Consider the following 24,206-nt stretch of genomic DNA (forward strand, 5'->3'; position numbering starts at 1 on the left):
AGGATATTTTAACACAGTTACCCATGTAAAACACCAATTCATATAAAATAAAAATAAAATTAAAAATAACTTGACTTATAAAAAATATTCACCTGGCGATGGATTGAGATAGAGACAGAGACCCAAATTTGAGCACTGGACTGAACACTTAAGGTACAAATGAGGAGCAGAAGGAGGGAGAACATGAGCAAGGAAGACAGGACCACGAGGGGTGCACCCACCCACTGGGACAGTGGAACTGATCTATTGGGAGCTCATCAATGCCAGCAGGACTGGGACTGAATAAGCATGGGATGAAACCAGACTTTCTGAATGTCAAGACAATGAAGGCTGATGAGAAGCCAAGGACAATGGCACTAGGTTTTCAATCCTAATACATGAACTGGCTTTGTGGGAGCCTAGCCTGTTTGGATGCTCACATTCCTGGTCCTGGATAGAACTGGGAGGACCTTGGACTTCCCACAGGGCAGGGAATCTGAAATGCTCTTCATTCTCCAGAGGGAGGGAGAATTGAGTGGGAGGGAGGGGAAGAGAGGGAGAGGAGTGGGAAGAGGGGGCGAAGTGTCAGAGGAGGGTGAGGGAAATGGGAGATGGGGAGGAGGCAATTTTTTTTCCAACAGCTTAAAAAAATTTAAAAAAAAATTAAAAATACTCCTTCAGTGATACAAAAGATAGTAAAGATTTGTGAATTTCATTGTCACCTGTTCTGAGGAAGTGTGATAATATTCAAAGTTAATTAGAAACTAAGTTTTATGTAGGTATGATATTCTGAGAGAATGTATAGTTCTGATGTATTGCCACCGTTTATATCTCTGACATATATGTGTTATATGCAAATGAAAATATGATGCTCCATTTGATAGTATGTACAAAATTCAAATTAATTTCCTCTGAGTCTATCAACATCCATCACCTAGATCTCATCAGTGGAACTGCTTATTAATCCCACCAATGCATGAATTCAGAGATTTGGATGTGTCTGATGTACTCTTCCTTTGATTACATATGCACGTGATGCTTAGATCCCTCAGTTTAACTCTAGTTTTTCATTGTAGTTTGGCTTTTGAAAATCTTAGACATATTTGTTATATTAGTACAGAGCATAACATTGAGAATACCTACAGATATGCTTTAAACTTGTGTATTCAGGGAAGACATGGAAATACTACTACCTTCTCTACCTTTAAGATACTCACTCCATACCAGGGATCACTTTAGGCTTCTATTATTGAATATCTACCTATTTTCTACATAGGTCCTAAGTGTACAAAAATTTAGTTCTTCATGTCTTGGTTGTTTCATTCAATGGAATAAAGATGTGGTTCTTGCTAGGCTGTTCATGTTAAATTGGGCAGCATAGTGAAAATTTGCAATGGATATTATTCACACAAGGTGTAAACTTGTCTTTCCCTAGATTGCTTTATGATGAATACCTTCCATGAACTTTCTATCTGTCCTTAAGTCTGGCCACAATACCATTCACAGAAATGCTGTCTTTCGTTCAAGAATTTTTCTGCTATGATTCCAGGTGACTCAGATAATGTCTATATTGTTCTCACACCTAATTCCCTCACAAATCCAGCACTCATATTTGTGACATCCAATGGGACCATCTCTGGTGCCATCAACACATGCCTAAGGGCCAATATGTAATAATTCAACATTGACTGCTACTTAGTGCTATACAATCTAGTTTTGGTTATAGGGATGAGTAGCTGAGAAATGGAATATAGCCACAGCATGCCTAGTAAGGACCTGCTATGCTGAAAGTGTTATTAGCAGTCCTTGCCTCACACAGCAGGAGTGTGTGTTTTCAAATAGTTCCTGGAATATGATCCAAAGACAAGAATGATATCCACTCTACCAATAGGAACAAATCCTGTGGTAACCATGGAGATGTCCATCAGAGCTGCTGCCTCATTCTCCCTCCCTTATCAAGGTGTGGTCCAGCAGAAAAAAAAATGAAAGTAAAAGTGGATAACAGCAAAAAAAATAATAAAACACGCAGTTTATCTCAGACCACAATCCAATTATCAAAGAGGAAAGCACTGCGGGGTAATTAGGAGTTGATCATATATCTCTCTTCTTGGGTCAGTATCCTGCCTATCTTCCTGAAATCCAACATTTCTGCCTGAGGATGGCTGATTATTATTCCTCACCGCCAATTGCAGCTTACTGGTATCACATTCAGAAATGCCATGTCATACTCCATAAACATACTAACTGTGGAATCTGCCACTTGAAATTTTCAGAATCCGAGATGCCAGAAGTATTCCTCGATATGGCAATTATAATATTGGTTCCTCCAGTGGGGCATATGATCAGTACATTCTCGGTTTCTGTCAGGTATTGACTCCCAAACTAACATTTGATTACAGAAAATGAATAATCAAAGGCAAATCAAAAAATCACAGATATTAAGCATGAAGCAGTGATTTCAGCGACTCGAGCACATTTCCTGCACTGCAAACAGGAACAGGTGACTTTTAGCAGAAGCATGGGGAATCTCAGAAATTCTGTGCTTTTACTAGGTGTCTATAGCTTCTGTCTCCTGCAGGTCTCTGTAACAGATTTTCTTTCTGAGTTTGTTTATAGCCAATCTCCTGACTAAATTCCAGCTAAACGCTGGACTTTAGCCAGGAGACTGGCTGGCAAAATCCCTCAGTGCAGTCCTTTTTATGTTATCTAGGAACCAATAAGAAGAGAGCTCTCAAACCTGAAAGCACAGACTGCATTTTACATCGTGAGCTCATCCAGAGCTGATGATTCATCTGTGTCTCCCTCCTGCCTCTGTGTTGTAAAAAGAAGCAGAGCCATTTCAAGGGGAACACAGGATAAAATATAATTTACCCTTTGTTTTGCTTCCACTCAACAACAGACAAACCTGCCTAATTAAGACTGGTTGCCACAGCAACATTGCAGCTGCTTTTGCCTAGATACCAGCTGTATACATGAAAGCCTCCATACCTATCTGTAGTTTTTTGATTGTGACTTCGCGCTGTTAATTCCATCTGGCTTCTCAATATTTTCCTGATCTGTTTATTTTTATGTATTTGTTTATCCAGTTGAAATATAATTATTTATGCTTTATATACCACAAGCAATATGTAATATATAATTATAATATATGATTACAATGGTACATGTAATTGGATTACAATACATAATATATTCAAGTCCATTAGAACGTTGTATAGGGCAATGGATGTATTGTAGAAAGAAATATTGATTTTAAGCCTTCCTGAAATAGACCTGATTGTAATAAAGTATCCCTTTTCTCTTAACGATAAAAAGTGAATTCAAGTTAATTCTTTTCTTGAAAAAAAATTAAATATATTTATATTATTAACATTTATATTTGCCTGCTTTTAAGACATATTTTTTTGTTTGTTTTTTGTTTTTGTTTTTCGAGACAGGGTTTCTCTGTGGTTTTGGAGCCTGTCCTGGAACTAGCTCTTGTAGACCAGGCTGGACTCGAACTCACAAAGATCAGCCTGCCTCTGCCTCCCAAGTGCTGGAATTAAAGGCATGTGCCACCACTGCCCGGCTTTGTTGTTAAGACCTTAGAGATATTTGGCAACTTTGCAAGAACCTTCTTTCATAATGTTTCTTACCATATGTAATTAATATACCTGAAATATTGTCTTAATATAAATTTATAGGTGTTTGTTTTTAAAATCCACCAGATTCCAAATAATAGAATTCCTCTCAAAATTTCATAATCACTATTAAATCTGAACCATATTTTCTATCTTTAATGTATATTGTATATATTTAAGGAAGTTGTATGTCCATTTATTATAAACCATCTTTTTGTACATAAGTGCCCTACATATAAAGCTACGCTAATAATAATTCTATATTTCTTTCTCAATTAGTTCAAGACTACAAATAGCTACTATCATAAGGGTTTGGTTTCATTGCCCTTTTTCTATTCAAAGTGCGTTTTTGAGCAATGGATATACTACAAAAATTATGCCTTTAGTTAGAGTTGTTGGAAATTCATTGGGGCAAAACAGCTTACATATTTACCAATAGTGGTTTGATGGAGATATTTACTAAAACTTGTGAAATTGAGATAGGTTTCCTCGTGTGAATGAAACGTGTCATTCTAGACTAGCTGGCCATGAATACTCAGATAACCTCCTGTTACCACATTTCTCTAATGTCCTGGAATTGTACAATACCAGCATGCCTGCTTTAGAAAACAAATATTCTAAAAATGAGTCCAGGTTTGCACATTTTCAATGAGCATATTCCTGACTGTTTCTGTTTTCAATGTAACCGGGAAGGCATAAAAATTAAGATAATTAGTATAAATCACAGGCCACATAGTTAACCACTCTAAAGATCATTGTATTCTACTTACTCACCAAATATGATACGGTCCTCTGTATACACCAATGTTAATTTTTTTTCCTAATAGTAGATAATAATATCAAAAAGTGGAAAAATGTTTGGGTTATTCCTCTATAATCCTTAAACATATAATATAATAAGAGTAACATGGAAGAAAATCCATGGTCATTGGCCAAAAATAGATTTTTAAAAAATGTGGTCACATTTATACAATAAAGAACTATTCAGCAGTAAAAACAAAGATATCTTGAAATTTGCAGGAAAATGAATGAAACTATAAAAATCCATTCAAAGTGAGGTAACCTAGACCAGAATGATGAGGATGGTTTGTACCTAATCACAGGTGAACAACAACTATAAATCATAGAATAGGGAACCTAAAACTCAGGAACACAGAAAAGCTAAGTAATAAGGGTAGCATTAAGGGGAAAATGGTAACCCTGGGAATAGGAAAAAGACGATTATCATGAAAAAAATGGGAAAATATGGGTGCGTGATAAAAGGAATGCAGAAAGTAAGGATAAAGAGAATAATGAAGAGGAAAGAACTGGCAGTAACAGATTTTAAAGATTGGTGAGTGAAACAGATAGCGATGAAGGAAAAAGTTAAATTCATTGACAGAAACATTCTGGGAATAGCTAAACCCTGGAATTGGAGGAATTCACAAGGATGATCACAACTTAGACCCGAAGTAATAGTTGCGATGGAACTTGAACAGTCCTTGCCTTGTTGTCAGATTTATGACTCTCTTAAATGTCATCATCATAGAACCTAAATCCAGTAAAATATGGAATCAGATGCAGAGATCCACTGTTGATCACATGGCTGAGTTCCTAAAGCCCAGTTGAAAAATGGGAATTGTAAGAATACATAAAAGAGAGATCAAGGTCGTGATGGGAATACCCACGGATACAGCTTACCTAGGCTGATGGTATCTAGGAACTCTGCCTCTCAGTGAGGGAACTAGGATACTAACAATCTAAGCACTCTGAATGTGAGGGAGTGTTGAATGAATGGGGCAGACTGTGGGCCCAGGCCCAGTGGGACCAGGATTGATTCATCCTGCATGTTCTGATTTTAGGGAACCCATTCCCTGGAATGCTATCTAGCAAAGTCTAGATATAGTGCGAAAAAAATTAAAAAATGCAATGTTCATATGAAATAAAATAATACCTAATGAAATTATTTTTGTCAGTGCTATGTTTTTTTAAGATATCGTGTAAATCATATGTAAACAAGGAACAAATATACCTTAAAAAGCAAAAGAGAGCCTTTACATATAACATATTGTTATTGTTATTTAAAAATGTATGTACACATTAGGATGCTATCACTGCTGAGTAAGTGAAATATGTGAGAAATAAACATATTTTCTACTAAGAATACATATAACATAATACATACCACCACTATTATGAATAAATTTAATCATAAAATTTTTCAAGATGATAGCAAAAATGGCAATTTATGTGGACATCAGCATAAATATAAAATGAAATTAAAAGAGAGAGTGTGTATTAACTAATGAAGAACATGGTACGAAATGTTGCTTCATATTGTGTGAATATATGTCATTGTATATGATTTAATAATGATTCTGAGTGGATATTGTCTACGTAGTATAAGTTTAGGCTGAAGAAACAGACAAATTAGTAGTTAGGAAAATGGAGAAATATCAGTATCATGAGAAGCTGTGGGAAGTAGATGTAATTGCTATACTGAGAAAATACCAATCCATATGACAGAGCACTTATAAGAAATATTATTAATTTAAAATTTATATGGTAACTACTAAAGACCTGTGCAATTTGTTGAGTGTTTAGAAATAATAATAATTTTCTCTATGCTTACTCAGGAACTGTCTAGAGGGAAACAAAACTCTGCCTACTTACTAATGACATTCTGATTTGGTGAACCAAATTATGATAAAAAAAATAAAAATAGATATCTAAAAGTTTTTAAGCAATAAAAAATTGAATCAAATATGGCTTTGAATAAGTGTTTTTGTTCAGCTATTATCAATGCAGGTGAAAAAGATTGTTATGGCTTTTTAAGAGATGTTTTATGAGCTGGGTGCTGGTGACTACCAGCAACATAACTCTATTAAGTGTCCCTTCATCCAAATACTTTATAATGTTTATTAACAATGTGTTGTATGCTACTCAGTGTAAGAATGGACCCAATAATGTCCCAGAGGTGCAGTGATAATCATGGCTCCCTGAGACCTCAACCATGAAGCTCATCTCAGAGTGACCCAAAGGTGAGAAGCCAGCTCCAAATGCCATGCAACAAGACTTGCTTTACTCTGAGCAGTGTTATATTGCAACTAATATTGTAGTTTAACATTTGTCTCATCTAATCAAAGAACAATGCAGATATTCAGTAAAGAAAGTTTGGGACCAAAAAAAAAAAAAAAACTCTAGACAGACGGCTGGATGTTTATAGATATGTACGTGTGAGTGTCTCTGCTGGTGTTTTTTTAAATGTTTGTTCTTTTTTTAAAGGAGATAATATTAAGGAATCACTGATAAAAGTGGCTTTTATTAATTGCTTTCTTTTTACTTTCTCTTCATTCATTTTACATTCTAAATAAATTTCTCCCACAGACTCTCCTTTCCCATTCTTGTCTCCCTCAGTCCACCCTCATCAGTTACCCCCAAAGGCTAGGCCACCCATGTGGAGGCAACATAACTTGGCATATTAAGCTGAGGCAGGTCAAACCCTACCCGATCTAGAAGTGTAAGACATCCAAACTTATGGAATTGTCTCTAAAATTAGATCTTGTACCAGAAATGAGTCCTGTTCTCCCTCCCAGTCCCTTAAATTGAACAAGCTAAACATCTATCTCCCACAAGCAGATAGCCTAAATCAGTGGAAAATAGACTGTATAGCAGTTAGTATAGAGTTCATGATTTCCCATGAATTTGGCTCTGTTCTATGTAAGTTTCTGAAGATATTCAACCTCCCTTGCTCATATAATTCCTACTTGGTTGGCATTTTGGTATCTCTTCAGACCATTGAAAATTGCCTCTCTTCTATTAATATACAAATATTAATAGAAAAAATCTATCACATCCCAACTTTAAAACAACTGCCCAGTTTCCAAAATCACTACTATATCTGAAGATTGTATTCTTTTTTCTCTTTACTGACAACTCAGTTCATTTAAGCAACTTGTACGTCGTTCAGTATGAATCTACCTACTGGACCATTAGTAGCCAATTTTGGTAAACGTCCTTGAAAAAACATCTAATGTTCTTTCTCAGTGATCTCACTCCAAAAAGGATCAGGCATCATTCATTCTGCCATTATGCATGCTGGGATTTCTGAATTTTTGATATGGCATGAGACTTATGTAGTTTGTTCTATTTCTTGAAATTCATGAGTTCACATGTGCTTATGTGAATCCTTTTAAATGTGTCCAAAGGTCAGAGAGTTCAGACCTAGTCTTGCACCTTCAAGAGTATAAGCTAGGATGCTTTGAACTAAGGTGTTGCTACAGAACATTGTGCCAAGGAAAAAGAGTATATTGGCTAGTGTGTGGTTACTTTCTGTTTGGAGATGTATGGGTGAAATTACTTTGTTCGTTCTTTATATCATGGCAAGGAAGTCTTGCCTCACACCCAATTTTATATTGAGGTACATAAGAACTATGAATAATAAACTTGAGACAGATCACAATATTCACTGCATGCCCTAGAAAATCTATAAATTTTCTCTTGTTAATTCCTATCTTGATCTTAATCCCAAGTGAGAATAGTTCAGTAAAGACCCTGAGTGATGGTTCCTCAGAAGTGGAACTTGAGTATGCTGGTATAGCATTATGGATACTGCAATTTGAGAATACCACAGTGCAGGGTTCCCTATCCTGTGGAAAGTCCAGTGCTCCCCCTTCCCTCCAGGCTTAGGAAGATGTGCATCCAAATGGACTAGGATGACAAAAAGCCAGTACATGCATTAGAGACAAATCCCAGTGCTATTATCATTGGCTTCTCAGTCTGCCTCAATTGTCAGCCTTATTCAGAGGGTCCAGTTTGATCCCATGTTCATTCAGTCCCTGTCCAGCTGAAATTAATGAGCCCTCAATAGATCAGGCACACTGTCTCAGTGGGTGGACAACTCTTTGTTGTGTTGACTACAGCAACAGCTCACATCAAATTAAATGGAGAGAAACTCAAAGATTACACTAAAATGAGGAAAAAGTCAAAACTGTACATTCTTTTCACATCTCTTCAATATACTGCTTGGTATTCTAGCAGTAGCAATAAGACAACATAAGGGGATCAAGGCGATTCAAATTGGAAAAGAGAAGTCAAACTTTTGTTATTTGCAGATGATATGATAGTGTACATATGTGACCCCAAAAAATCTACCAGAGAATTACTACAGCAGAAAAGTACCTTCAGTGATGTGGCATGATATAAGATCAATTAAAAAAAAATCAGTGACCTTCCTATGCACAAAGGATAAAGAAGCAGTGAGGGAAAAAAGAGAAACATCACCTTTAACCATAGCCACAAATAGCATAAAGAGTCTTGGGGTAACACTAACCAAGGATGTGAAAGATCTATTTGACACGGACTTTAAAGCTTTGAAGAAAAAAAAAAAACTGAAGAGGATACCAGGAATTGGAAGGATCTCCCATGCTCTTGGATTCATGGAATCAAAATTGTAAAAATGGCTATTCTACCAAAGGAAATCAATAGATTCAATGCAATCCCTATCAAAATAACAAAAAATTCTTCACAGACCTTGAGAGAACAATAATAAAGCTTATATGGAAAAACAAACACCCATGATATTCAAAACAATGCTATACAATAAATGAACTTCCAGTGGCATTACCATCCCTAACCTCAAACTCTATCACAGAGCTACAGTAATAAAAACAGGTTGGTATTTAAATAAAAACAGAGAGAGTGACTAATGGAATAGAATAAAACCCAGATATTAATTCACAAACCTATGAACGCCTGATTTTGAACAAAGAAGCCAAAATTATTCAAACTGATACAAAGAGTACATTCATTAAGACCAAAAGGCAACCTACTGAATGGGAGAAGATCTTCACCAACCCCACATCAGACACAGGTCTGATCTCCAAAATATATAATAAGTAAGGAAACTGGACATTAAATTTCTAAATACCTCAATTAAAAAATGGGGTACTGAACTGAACAGAGAATTCTCAACAAAAGAATTTCAAATGGAGAAAAAGGCTTAAGGTCATTTTCAATTTCCTTACTGATCAGGGAAATGCAAATAAAAACAATTTGAGATACCATCTTCCACCTGTCAGAATGGCTAAAATTAAAAACACCATTGTTAACATATGCTGGAGAGGATGTGAATTAAAAGAAACACTCATCCATTGCTTGTGGGGATGCAAACTTGTACAACCACTTTGGAAATCAAGTGTAGCGGTTTCTCAGAAAATTGGGAATCAACCTACCTCAGTTCCAGCAATACCACTCTTGGGAATATACCCAAGAGATGCCCAATCATACTACAAAAGCATTTGTTTTACTATGAGTATAGCAGCATTATTTGTAATTGCAAAAACAAGAAAACAACCTAGATGCCCCTAAATGGAAAATGAATAAAGAAAATGTGGCACATCAGCACAGAGGAGTAGTAATCCATGGTAAAAAATAAAAGACATCTTTAGATTTGCATGCAAAAGTTAGGAAATAGAAAACACTATCTTGAGTGAGATTACCCAGCCCCCAAAATATTAATATGTTATGTACTCTCACATTGGTGGATTCTAGCGATAAACAAAGGACATTAAGCCTACATTTAACGATCCTAGAGATGCTAAGTCATAATGTGATCCCAAAGATAAAACATACAGATCCTCCAGGAAACTGGAAGGAGACATCATCAGGCAAATTTGGGAGCATTGGGGTGGGAGGAAGACGTGAGAAAAGAGAAGAGGAGCGCTGTGGAAAGCTTGGAAAAGTGGGAAGTTTGAGATGAAAAAAAAATGGATATGGGAGCAGGAAAGAATATATCTTAATTAAGGAAGCCAATTTGGGTTTGGCACGAGACTTGGCTGTAAAGGGGTTCCCAAGTCTTCCGGGGAATGTCAGCTTGGATTCTGGGCAATGGAGCAGAGGGTATGTAAACTGGCCTTGTCCCATAGGCAGACTGAATATTATCTTGAATATCACCGTAGAAACTTCGATAGTCAATAGATTGAAATAAAGACCAAGACTCACATCAGAGCACTGGACTGAGCTCCCAAGGTCCACTTAGAGATATTTTAAAAGCTAGAGCACCTCATGTGTAACAGTTTCAAGAACAGAAATTTTAGAATTTGTAGAGCAGCTGTTCCTTTGATTTTCCAAGGATGGTATCTTGGAAACACAAAAAATGAGGAGAAAATCCAAGACCATTATAACCTGGAATCAGCACAAATTATTCTATTAATTTGTGGGTAATTGTAAGGTAGAGTTTGGATTTGCACCATGATAAGTAAAAAGTAGTTCCCCCTGCAATGGTCAGAAGTGAGATAGGACACTCCTATCCTCCACAGGAGCTGTTAGATGAGGAAACATTTATAGTACTGTGTGATTATGAACATCCTGTGCCTAGAGAGTTATAGGAAGAAGGCACTAAGTAAAAGAATAAGGAGCACTGAAGTCCTTTGCTTCTGGTGAGGAATGCTGAGACGTAGAGAATAGTGAAAAAATAAGCAGGAGCTAAAAATTTTAAGAGATATAGCAATATCACTTTCACAGAATTAGGAAAGTTTGTGAATTTCCTCTTATCAGAAAAGCACTGCTCTTCCTACACAAGGGCTGGTTTAGAGCAATCAATGGTGTAGAGACATCCTAGAGTACTGCAAACACTCAGATTTAGTTGTATATCTCTTCAGCAAACTAGTTTCAGAGAAGGTACCAGCTGAGGAGAGATAGCATAAATGTTATTAACAATAGAGCAAAGATATGTGCAGGAAAAATAAAAAACTTAGATGACATGAACCTATCTGAACAACTTGAAGAATTAAAAGCAACCAGGACATAGTTTGTCTTCAATTGGAGACTATCTGTTGCGGAAAACCAAACATGCAGAAAAATTGTTGGGCCACAGATGAGAGATATCTGACCCAACAAATTCCAGTCTCTTTTCATATGCTTAATGGTGAGGGACTTCATAGAAAAATAAATCAGCAATTAAATTTTGAAATAGCAATATATGCCCAAGTTAATTCAACTGGAAAGAATGCCTGGAATACAAAAATTGGAAACTTGGGAGTGGTGTTGGCGTGGGGGTAAAGGGAGATGGGGAGAGAAACATGAGAAGGGGAGTATGGGGAGAGCTTGGGGGAATGGGACCATAGTGATAGAGGAAGGGCAGATATGGGAACAGGGAAATATATATCTTAAGTAAGGGAGCCATTTTAAGTTTGGAAAGAGACTTGACTCTAGAGGGGTTCCCAGGTGTCCATGGAGATGTTCCCAGCTAGATCCTTGGATATCTGACGAGAGGAAGCCTGAAATGGCCATATATTATAGCCATATTGATGAGTATCTTGCATATCACCATAGAACCTTCATCTATCGAAAGATGAAGCTAGACACAGAGACCCACATTGGAGCAATGGACTGAGCATCCAAGGTCCAAATGAGGAGCAGAAGGAGGGAGAACATGAGCAAGGAAGTCAGGACCCCTAAGGGTGCGCCCACCCACTGAGACAGTGGGGCTGATCTAATGGGCGCTCACCAAGGCCAGTTGGACTGGGACTGAAGAAGCATGTGATCAAACTGGACTCTCTGAAAGTGGCAGACAAGGAGGTCTGACTGAGAAGCCAAGGACAATGGCACTTGGTTTTGATTCTACTGTATGTACTGGCTTTATGGGAGCCTAGTCTGCTTGGATGCTCACCTTCCTAGACCTGGATGGAGGGGAGAGCATTTTGGACTTTCCAAAAAGCAGGGAACCTGGACTGCTCTTCAGACTGGAGAGGGAGAGGATGCGGGGAGTGGTAGGGAAAAATGAGGAGGTGAGAATGTGGAAAGTTTTAATTAAAAATAAATTTTAAAAAAGAGTTAGATATAGCAAACAGTATTGAAAAAAAAAAAAAGAATGCCTGGAATAAACTTCTGTCTCGTGGATAGCATACTGAAGACTAATATAAATTTAATAAGGACCTGAGGAATTGTTTATGATGACATAATAATCAAACATATTAACGGGAGATATAGTGCTGGACATTTGAGAGATGATTAGCAAACATGTGACAATACTATTGCAGTAATTAAGTTTGCTTTGAGACCATTTAGAATGAAAGGTAATATTTCTGATTATATTTGAATATCTTAAGATATTGGACTCTTATATAATCAGTCCTAGCTATGACTTCTCCTTTACATGAAAAAAAATATTTATAGACGTTTTCCCTAACAATGAAATCTAGAAATTGGAGATTGATATAAGATTCAAGAAGAGTTAATTAGAGTAAATACTGCTTCTATTGCCTTCTCAATCTTCCACAGCAAAAGATACCAATTACATTGGCTTAGATTTACAAGATTTGTTTTCTTTCCTTGGGTTCCTCAAAGTTGTCAAAGATTTGCATTTAGTGTTTCATCAGTCAATTCAAAAATCCAATTAGAAGATATAATTGGAATATCTTGATTCGTGATATGACAAAAAGATTTACATTATGCTTGAATTCTGTTTCTCAGGCTACACAAATTATTAGAGATCAATTTCAACAAGTTTATATCATCCAATAAAGGATGATTACTTGTTTGTCCTTATAAAGGAAGTAAGTTTGTTTGAAATATCTTGTCAACTTCAGCTTAATCCTGCCCCTTCAGGGTTTGTAATTTCCCCAGTGAAAGAAAAAACAAGCTCTCTTTTGAATATTTGGGATATATGTTGTACCCAGAAGAAATTAATCATAAGAAATAAGAAATCAAGACAGAAAGATAACAAATTTTGAACTACTTTCAGAAATTATTGTGAGATATACCAAATCCATGATGCCTTCACCGCATCCACCAATTACTCACATCTACACTTGCTTCTTGAAGCGTGTAAGGTAGGATGATTTGACTTAATGTGTTGTTATAGGACATTGTGAGAAGAATAATGATATTTTGACTTAGGGTGTGGTTGCTCCCTGTTTGGTGATTTTTGAGAGAATATTTGTTTGTTCTTAGTATCATGGCAAGGAAATCTTGCCTCCTAAAACATTTTTGGACTGAGATATATATGAACTTTGAATAATCAACTTGAGATATATAACAGTATTCACTGTGTGCCCTTAATATCTATAGTTTTTCTTGTAAATTTTTATCTTAATCTTTATCCCTTCCACAAGTATGGAAATGGGTAGGTCAGGACAATTAATGATGGCTCCTCAGAAGTGAAAATGGACTATGGACATATTGCTTGATCAATACCAAAAGGTAGATGATTCCACAGGTGTAAATAAATAGAAAGTGCTTGGGAAAAAAAAGTAAAGTGAACATAGGTTGAAAAATAAGAGATTATAATTGTAAATAAATTTGTATTGTGACAGAAAATCAGTAGTTAAGTGACTATTCAATTGCCTAGGAGATAATTTACAAGCTAGAGGAGCTTAGGTGGATCAGTTTCAAAAACCGAAATTTTTAGAATTTGTTGAGGAACTTACCCTTTATTTCCCAAGCATGGTCCCTTGGACACAGAGAAATTGAGGTGAAAAAGCAGGACCATTATAACCTGGAATTAACACAAAGTATTCTTTTCATTTGTGCTGGCTCATAAGGGTGAGTTTGTATTTGTACATAATAGGTTAAATATAGTTCTGCCTGCAATGGTTACACCTGAGACAGGGCACTCCTATCTACCAGAGGAGCTGTTAGATGAGGAAACATTTATAGTACTGTTTGATTGTGATCAGCCTGTGCCTAGTGAGAGCGATAGGTAGAAACTGCTAAGAACAAGAATAGGGAGTTTTCAAGCCTTTTTTTTTTTCTAGTGAGCAATGCTGAGAAATAGAAACTGGTGGAATAATTAAGCAGGATCTAAAAAGCTTGAGGAATTTAGCAAATTTACCTTCACAGAAGTTGGAAACTCTATAAATCTCCTCTTATCACAAAAGCACTCCTCTTCTTACCCAAGGGCTGGTTTAGATCAAGCAATGATGCAGAGACCTGGAGTAGTGTAAACACCCAGTTGTGTTGTGTATCTCTCGAGCAAAGATAAGTGCAAGACAAATAATAACTTATTTGCCCTGAGCCCATTCAAAAAACTCACAGAATTAAAAGCAACTCAAGCTCAGTTTTGCCCAAATGCTCCTTTGATGCAAATGCTGCTGGAGTACAGAATTTTAGAAGCCTAACACTATGGGAAATGGAAACAACTGGACAAAGCTTGCCTGACAAATGGAGTCTATCTGCTGTAGAAAACAAACATGAAGATAAATGTCGGATCACAGGTCTGAGAAATAAGACCCAACAAATTCCCTTTTCTTTTCATATGCTTACTGGTGAGTGACACCATAGAAAAAGAAATCAGCAACAAAATTTTGAAATAGCAGTATATGCCTAAGTTACTTCAATGACAAGAAGGCCTGGAAAAAACTTATGTCTTCTGAAGAGCAGACTGAAGACTAATGTCATGTAATTCAGGGGCCTGATGAATGCTTTCAGGATGCTGCAGTAACCAAACAGATTAATTGGAGACACCAAAACTCGATACTTGAGAGGTAAAGCTAGCCTACAACAATACTATTATTGTATTTCATTTGCTTTGAGACCATTTAGAAATAAGAGTAATATTTCTGATTTGATTTGAATATCCTCAGATATTGGACACTCATATAGCCAGTGCCTAGCGATAACTTCTGTGTTACAGGAGAAAAAAAAACAGTTAAAGATGTTTCTCCTGACAAATAAATCCGAAAATTGGAGATTGATATAAGATTTAAAAACCATTAATGAGAGTTAATGGGAGCTTTACATCTTCCATTGCCTTCTGTTTTTTTCCATACCAAAATATTCCCATAATGTTGTACTATATTTAAAAGGTTCTTTCCATTCCATCCCCTGGGCTCACTGAAATTGTCAAAAATTTGCAGTTAGTGTTTCATCAGTTAATTTCAAATATCAAGTTAGAAAATAGAATTAGAACATCTTGCTTCACGATATGACAAATAGGTTTATATTATGGCAGAAATCTGTGGCTCAGGCTACGTAAAATCTTACATTTCAATTTCCACAGTTTTATATTATGCTTTAATGATGATGACTAGTTTGTCCATATGAATGAAGTAAGTTTCTAATATATTGTCAGCTTCAACAGAATCCTGTACTTTTAGAGTTAGTTATTGCCCCAATGAAAGTAGTACAAAGATAGTCATCTTTTGAATATTTGGGGATATATGCTTATTCAAAAGAAATTAAGCCACAGAAATTGGAAATTAAAAGAGAAAGATCACAAACTTTGAATGACTTTCAGAAATTACTGTGTAATATACCAACAATCACTGTGCCATCATGACACCCACGTATTTCCTCTGCTCATTTATCACATTTGTAATGCTTGAACAATTAGTGGGACAGCTGGCAGATAGAATGATTTGTCTCTGTGGCTTTGGCTGATACTTTGAAACCTGTTCCTCATGCAGGATTGCATTTTTCTGCATAAATATAGAGGACTTATATTTTTATTTATATTTTATTGATATTTATTTATATTTTGTTATATTTTTAGCTTGCCTGGGTGTTATGGCAAGTGTTATGCCAAGCTTTCTGGTGTCAATGAGAAACCTCCTTCATACTGTAAGAATACAGTGGAAAAAACAGAGTATGAGGTTGTACAAATGTAGGGGTGGAATAGGAGGCAGAGTAGAGGCTGCAGTCATGTTGGAAAATAAGAAAATTAAATATTTAAATTTAAAATATATTACTGAATGCCATACAGGGATGGCAGATGGACATTTGATTCAAGGGCTCTTATGGTTTATGAAAACATATTATCAATGCATAAAAATTTGAATCTAATGATATTCTATTAGTTTTTAGGTTTTTCAAGACATGGTTTCTCTGTTGCTTTGCAGCCTGTCCTGTAACTAGCTCTGTATAGCAGGCCAGACTAAAACTAATGGAGACACACCTATCTCTGACTCTTGATTCCTATGTGCTGGGATAAAAGGTGTGCCCCATCTCCACATGGTGGATATGTTACTTTTGAAAAGATGTCCTGCTTTTGTTCCAAAGATGAGAACCTGTGGATTATTTCCAGTCTAACATTATTTGAAGGAGCATGAGCTCCCAGAAGACCTCCAGAAACCCTATAAAAAGTTTCCTAAAAAGCATAGGAAGCATTTTGGAGAAAACTACATGCAAATTTCCAAATAATCATATATGTTGATCTTTATTTAAGGTGGGATATTATATAGAAAGGAACCATTTACATTGGATTTGATCTTAGTTTACTAAAAAACTTATAAGGTTGATTTTGGTATATGTATTTCTGCTCTTGGTTAAGGTTTTGTCTTAGCAGATCATTTAAATATCATGTATAGTTAAGAGGATTAATAGATAGTAATTCATAATAATCAAAATCTTAATAACATTATTTAGTTTTTCTAGATATGCAGAGATATATTTCAGTTACATAGATAATCTTCAACACTTCAAAGACCTAAAGAACATAACATTTGAAAGGTTTTAAGAACTTAGAATTTTATCAACAGAGAAACATAGCTGCTTCTGGCAGCACAAATTACTTCATTTGTGGGTGCTTAAAAGGGAGAGTTATGCTTTCTACTCTGAACAGCATAGATGACTCCCCTGAAGTCGTTAGATGTGAGAGAAGACTCTCTCCAGACAGAGGAGCTGATAGATTAAGAAGTATTTATGGGACTGTGATACAATCAGTCTGAGCCTAGTAAGCTGTAGAAGAAGCCACAAATACCAAAGTGAGGATCTTTAAAATCAATCACTTCTGACTAGGAATTCTGAGAGTTAAAGATGGTGGAAAGCTAGAACAGGAGCTAAACAGCCTGAGAGACTTAGTAATTTCATTTTCACAGAAGTTGAAGTCTCTGAAAATCTTCTGTCATAAAACATTATATTTCTTACATAGTGGCTGGTTTAGATCAATCTACGCTGCAGAGATCTCCTGGAGCAAGGCAAACACCCACCTTTTTTGTGAATTTTTCATACAAGCTAGATTCCAGAGAAGGAGTGAGCCGATGTAAACATGTTCAGGGATTTCCAGTATTTCTAGAATGGAGCAATGAGATGATCAGGGAAATCTACTCAGACAACGAGACCTGAAACCATTAAAACAAGGCAAAGTATTAAAAGCAACTTAAGCTCAGTGTGACCAATTGTCTCCTTTTACACATGCTGTTAGAGTAAATGGATTTAAAAGCCATACTCCAGGTACTTGAAATAGATGGCCAAAGCTTGCCTGACAGGAAAATTCTACCTGACAAGGAAAACTGAGTTTTTAGAACAAAGTCAGTCCACAGCTGTGAATAATATGGCCCAAGTTGTTCTTGGAATAAATTTCTTTCTTCGGGAGAGCAGACAATGGACTTACCTTAAATAACACAGCTACCTGTTGAGTTGTTACAGGATTCTGTTTCCACGCTTACACAGCCATTAATAAGAATATTAAAAATCCAGAATATTGATTTTTGATTATTAAACAGCTATCCTACGAGAGTACTAATGCAATATATCAGCTTACTTTGACATGTCTTAGAAAGAAAGGTGCCATTTCTGATCACATTCAATATTGTTGAGGAATTTTAACCTCATACACCCAAGGACTAATTATGGCTGCTGCTATTCCGGAGTAAACACGTAAATATGTTCTCTCACAACATAGAAATCTGTAAAGTGGAAACTGATAGAAGAATTATAAATAGTTAATGAGACCGTGCACATTGGTTGAGCTTTAGAGACTAGACTGGATTACCTTCTCATTATGGTATGGACCAATTCGTACCTATAGAATATTTTAGATTTAATAGATTGATTTTTAGCATGTTTTTTGTTCCAAAATATTTTCAAGGATTTTCATGTAGTGTTCCATTGGCCAATTAAAGGACCAAATTGGGAGATATCATTGATAAGTGTTACCTTAAGTCATGGCAAACAGTGTAATATTATGCAATATATGTGTACTTCATGCAATACAAAATATTATTAATATTTTCAACAAGTTTACATTATCCATTATGGATCATATTTGTCCATGAAAAATGAAGGAATTTGATTGCAATTCTTGGACTCTTTCAGCAGAACCTTTCCCTTATGTGTAGTTCATTTCCCAAAAAAATACAAATGCAGACACCTTTCCCAATCAGGATATATATTTCTTCCTAAAGAAGTTAAGACTCAGTAATTGGAAATTGGGATGAATAGTTTGAAACTTTGAAGAAATGTCAGAAATGACTGGTAAATATTCAGGGACTGTGCCTATTTTAAAATTGTCTAGTGAAAATCTTGAGCAATGCAGTGAGATAATTGGGAGAAGTGACCCAACTATCCCAGGTTTTATGTTGAAGTTGCAAGTCAAATGTTGACTCAGGTGACCATTCTCCCTGGCTTCTTGAATAAACAATTTTAATAAATAAATAAATAAATAAATAAATGTAAGTTATCCTTCAGTCACAACATAATTCACTGCATCATGCACTTTTTATTCTAAATTTTCAAATGTGAATTTTCACAAGCATTATACCATGCATAGATTTTGGTATGATGGTGTAGAAGAGACTTATGTTTAAAGCAAAAGTTCATTGCAATGTATTATGGAAAGGACAAAACCACGCTATGATATAGGGTCAAGTGCATGTGAGCTCATGTATGTGTATGTGTGTGTGTGTGTGTGTGTGTTTACAGGAAGAAAATAAACCACAATACCTTACTAAAAGTTTTGTGTAATGGATTGACCAGAAGATAACCAGACTACATGATATTGGATCTGCTAGTGCTCACCAAGTTGTAATGGGTTGAGATTGCTGAAATTGTATTTTTGAAACTCTGATGGTAATAATGGATACACATCATTACCACAGTGTGTATAGAGTGTGAGTTTATATGTATGCATTTCTATTTGGAAAAAATAATTTTAATAAGCAGTTGTATTTATTCATACCTTTTGTAGTTCATATATTTTATAGATTTAGATGATCACGTTGAGTGCCAGTTGTTCCTGGGTTAGGCTGCTTGCTCGTCCCAGACATCCTGCTCACTTAGCCCCAAAATAACAAAACAGAAATTATATTAATTAAAATACTTCTTAACGCATTTGCTCTAGCCACTTATCAGCTAACTCTCATATCTTGATTTGATGCATTTCTATCAATGTGTATATTGCTACATGGCAGCGGCTTACCGGGAAAGATTCAGCACTTCTGACTCTGGTGGCCCCATGGCAGCTTTCTCCTCTGCTTTTTTTCTCGCTGCATTCAGTTTTGTTTCCCCTGACTGCCTAAGTTCTTCCCTATTAAAAGGCCTACGCAGGTTTTTTATTCATTAACCAATGAAAGCAACATGTAAACAGAAGGCCCTCCTACACCAATATGTACGTATTTTACATGAAAATTATGTAATAATAAGGATATTTTCTAAATAGGAATGTTATTTTAAAACCCAGTCTGAACGTGCAAAAATTACAAAATTGTATCTAAAAATGTCATGATAATTTAGCAACAGTTTGATGTTTTCATTTGGAAAAACACAATATACGTATTATTTATAAAATTTCACAATTGTCTGCATGCTTATATTAGTGTTTCACATATGTGTACATATTTTGACATTGATTTCAGAGTAATAGTCTTATTTAAAGTGTTGAAATGTTTTGAGGTACTTTTATATGAACATTTAATTTTTTATAAAATTCACTGTAATGCCTTCTCTAGATTTTCCCTGTAATCACCAATATCAGTACTCCAGCCTCAGGTCATTTTTCTGTTCTCTCTTTCAGGGACACCTGACTTCAGGGAAAATGTGTGTGTTTGTGTTTGTGTGTGTGTTTGTGTGTGTTTTGATATGGGGCATTCTTCTAGGACATGGGCATCTTTTCAATGCTAGCATACATGAGAAAATCTTTCATTCCAATTTATCATTTCTATAAATAATTTAAGCCATTCTGATAATATTTTGCATTCATTAAGTTCCTCAGAATACCGTAGAATATTCTCTAGATTTCATTATGAAGCAATTAAATATAAAAACATACAATGGAGAATCAATAATAAAAGTGAACGTATACATAAATACCAATCAATTACTATTTGTATGTACTAGTATAATAGTATACAACAAGCTTGAACTGTGCCATATGTGGTATGAAATCAGGCAAGTAAATCTTAGAGATTTCTTCATTCATGCTCCATGTACTGGGACTACATGATAATGGTATTATACTTTTTTTTCACGTGTATATATTATAAACAGATCCAGTTTTCATATTTCAAATTACCTGTTTATGGACAGATCCCTCTATGAGTCTGTTAATTTTCAAACAAAGAAGCAGAAAATAACATAAGGGTTATTATTTAAAGTAGACTTTGATGTTTTTAAATGTAAGTAACTACTCTATTACTTTCTTTCCTCTGATTATATTTCTGCATTCATACAGATTCTACAATTGTTGCCTGCCTCCTTAAGTAAAAAAATAGGATCACTACAGTTTGTGATGTTTTTCTATAATCCACATACATCAAATAAGAGCAACATTCAGACGTCTCCCATACAATAACACTTAGAAATGAATAAAATCATGTTTTACCGTTTATCTTAAAAATAAGGTATTTAAATAATTGTGTACAGTATTAGGATCTGAGAGTCAGTCTCTTAAACCATGAATATAGCTATAATTTCTATTATCATCCTAAAATGTTAATGTCAAAACCTCAAATAACAGCAGTACAACATATTGAGGTAAAATGTGTGATTTTTCCAGCTACTTCAAATGTCATAAGTTGACAAAATTTAGCTCTTCAGAAGTTATTACTTATTTCATATGTATAGACATGTCTAAATTTTCTCTCATAGATTCTCTTAGATATGCAAATATATAATTGACAAAAGGAATAATTTACCAAATGCAAAAATCAATCCTGTTCCATATTGTTAGGGTGATAGTGGTAAGAGAATCATAAATTTCTTCTGCAACATTTCTGAAAGAATTTACTTTCCAAAACTGTCATCAATATTTATCTCTAACCCACGGGAAACATTGACACTAACTTCCAGAAAAAAAAAAGGATAAAATTGGGGTATTAAAGGGCAAAATTATAGAAATCTTAAATGCCCATTAAAACTTAATGAAAGCAAAGAAAGAATGAAAAATGCTTAGCATAATTACATTCCTATATGAAATGTCAAAAAGATGGAAAACTCTCTACAATTAACACAATTAGGAGAAAACCACTAAAAAATTTTGGAGGCTAAGAAAAATGAATTATTTTCTACTGTACAGTAATATTGATAGGCCTTTGTATTAGAAAAGTCAATGTTAAATTGGTTCTATAAAATCACAACAGTGCGTATTTAGTATGGAATACTGGTGTATAAAATCATATCTACATAATAAAATATCATAATTTTGTGGGATACTTAATGCTCCCTGATTTAGTTTTGCACATCCTGCTGTGTTTGGCTCCTCATGCTGTTCTGATCTCTCACATAGTAACTCTGCAGGGATTTATTGCTCCATTGTTCCCATGGTGTGAACATTCTGACTTTTCTTCCTGTTGCAGTTAGGGACTTTAGGGCTGACCAGTAGAACATACTTAGGTTGTCTAGTAAGTTGCCTAGTTACCCATGTACACAAGGAGAATTTGTTCCTTTCCCTTTCCCTATATTTACCTGGATTATACTCTTGAATAAACAAGACTTGATGAGAATACTGTCTTGTCTCCATCCCTGGTATCTCTTGTCCCATCTATTCTTGCTCCCCTCTAGGGACTATTGACTTTCAGCAGGGCCAGGGTAAAGTGGTGCCCAAAATGTGTCTGGAACATGGGAGATTCAGTGAAGAAGCTGTTCAGAGGGGCCCATATAAAGTGAAGTATAATTAAGAGGAAGAAAAACACAGGAACCTGCTGTGTCTTCTAAACCTCAGAAAGCAGAACAGTGATCACAGGACAAACAATTACTTAGCATGAAATGAGACAGGCATTCAAGGCATGAGGGGTAAATACTAAAATTAAAGTATAGATTTTTTTGAGTATATTAAAGATGTATTATAGTTGAGAAAAATGATAGAGAGTCAGAGAGGCTCTTAAAGATTACTGTTAAGCAAACCAAGAACTGTTTCTATAACTGTCTTTTTTACTAGAATTAATATTTTTTTTTTGTTTTAGAGGTATTATGATATTATAGTTGGCAATGTTATTGGGATTTAAGAGAAAGACTTATTAAAAGATAAGATGGACATATTGCATTAGAAAGGAGCCTAAATATTTGCAATGACAAATATGGGTTTTTTTAATTTGAGAAGGCTCAAATTGATGCAGTCAGCAACAATCCTCTGTTAAGGGAAGTTATTTTTCCTAGGTTAAAAGGTAAGTGGAACTTGTGATAACCCTAATCAGCAGGCTCATACCCCAGTTGAAATACATGAATAACTGAGAGAAATAGGCATGGAAGCTTGGGAGCATCTTCAATCCATGGGGGAGAATAGTGCTTCGTGGATTAAAGTTATCCAGAAATATAATTAGCCTTATATTGATTTCCAAGTAAGACTAAAACAAACAATGGAAAGAACTGTAATTGGAGAAGAAGCAAGGAAATAACTTCTGAAAAGGCCAAGCATATAAAAATGCCAAGGTGTGTTATAATGAGCTATGCTATCAGTTCAGGAAACAGGAAATATTAAAAGTTATAGGAAAGTATGAAAAGATATTCCATCTGAAATAAAACTGCAATTGGCTGCTGAAACTATGGCCACCATTTAGTATAATTTGTAAATTGAAATAAAAATTTAAAAGATTTAATATGCTTTGGATATTGGAAAATCAGTTTCTTAACAAAGAAGTTCAGACAAAAGTAAAAGTAGTTAAAGAGCATATTTAAAAGGCCTTTTTGAATAGGTTATAACCTATGATCACATGCAAAATGTCTGGAGATCTGACATTTGAAAATTTGGAAATGCTTTAAGGGATCATTGGTAGCCTTTTCCTTTGTTAAAGACGACAATGGACATTTACATACTAATGCTAATCATCTACATGTTCAAGATAAAATTCCATTTTGATATAATAATCATACTTTTCCTTTGACAGCAGAGTAGAGGGTGCCTGAACTGGCTTTATCCTATAGCCACACTGATGAATGTCTTGCATAACACCATAGAACCTCATCTGGCAATAGATGGAGATAGAGACAGAGAACCACATTGGAGGACATGGACTGAGATACCAAGGTCCAAATGAGGAGCAGAAGTAGGAAGAACATAAGGAAGGAAGTCAGGACCATGAGCAATGCTCCCATCCACTTAGACTGTGGGGCTGATCTAATAGGAGCTCACCAAGGCCAGCTGGACTCACACTGATGGAGCATGTGGTCAAACAAGACTCTCTGAATGTGGCTGAAATGAGAGCTGACTGAGAAGCCAAGGACAATGGCACTGGGTTTTGATTCTACTGTATGTACTGGTTTGTGGGAGCATAGTTTATTTGGATGCTCACCTACATAGACCGTGATGGAGGGAGGACAAGGTTGGACTTCCCACAAGGCATGGACCTCTGACTGCTCTTTGGACTGGAAGAAGAGGGTGAGGGGGTTGGAAGGAAGGGAATGGAAATGGGAGGAGGAAAGGAGGTAGAATTTTTTAATAAAATGAAAAAAATCCATTTTGATTAATTAATAATA

At 35.5% G+C, this 24,206-nt stretch overlaps 1 long non-coding RNA gene across 1 annotated transcript in view; it reads right to left on the reverse strand.

The window, feature by feature from the left end:
* The window catches only part of LOC121449366, a 42,778-nt gene that overhangs the window by 2,687 nt on the left and 15,885 nt on the right, over positions 1–24,206 (reverse strand). The window contains exons 4-6 of the long non-coding RNA XR_005974521.1: positions 17,507–17,588; positions 14,413–14,510; positions 14,009–14,076 (exon numbers count right to left, since the gene is read on the reverse strand). This is a non-coding gene — a long non-coding RNA (uncharacterized LOC121449366). The remainder of the gene's footprint in view (positions 1–14,008; positions 14,077–14,412; positions 14,511–17,506; positions 17,589–24,206) is intronic.

Source organism: Microtus oregoni, unplaced genomic scaffold (genome assembly GCF_018167655.1).
Source record: "Microtus oregoni isolate MIOR12 unplaced genomic scaffold, Mior012 000000F_ref0000247, whole genome shotgun sequence".
Lineage (NCBI taxonomy): Eukaryota > Metazoa > Chordata > Mammalia > Rodentia > Cricetidae > Microtus > Microtus oregoni.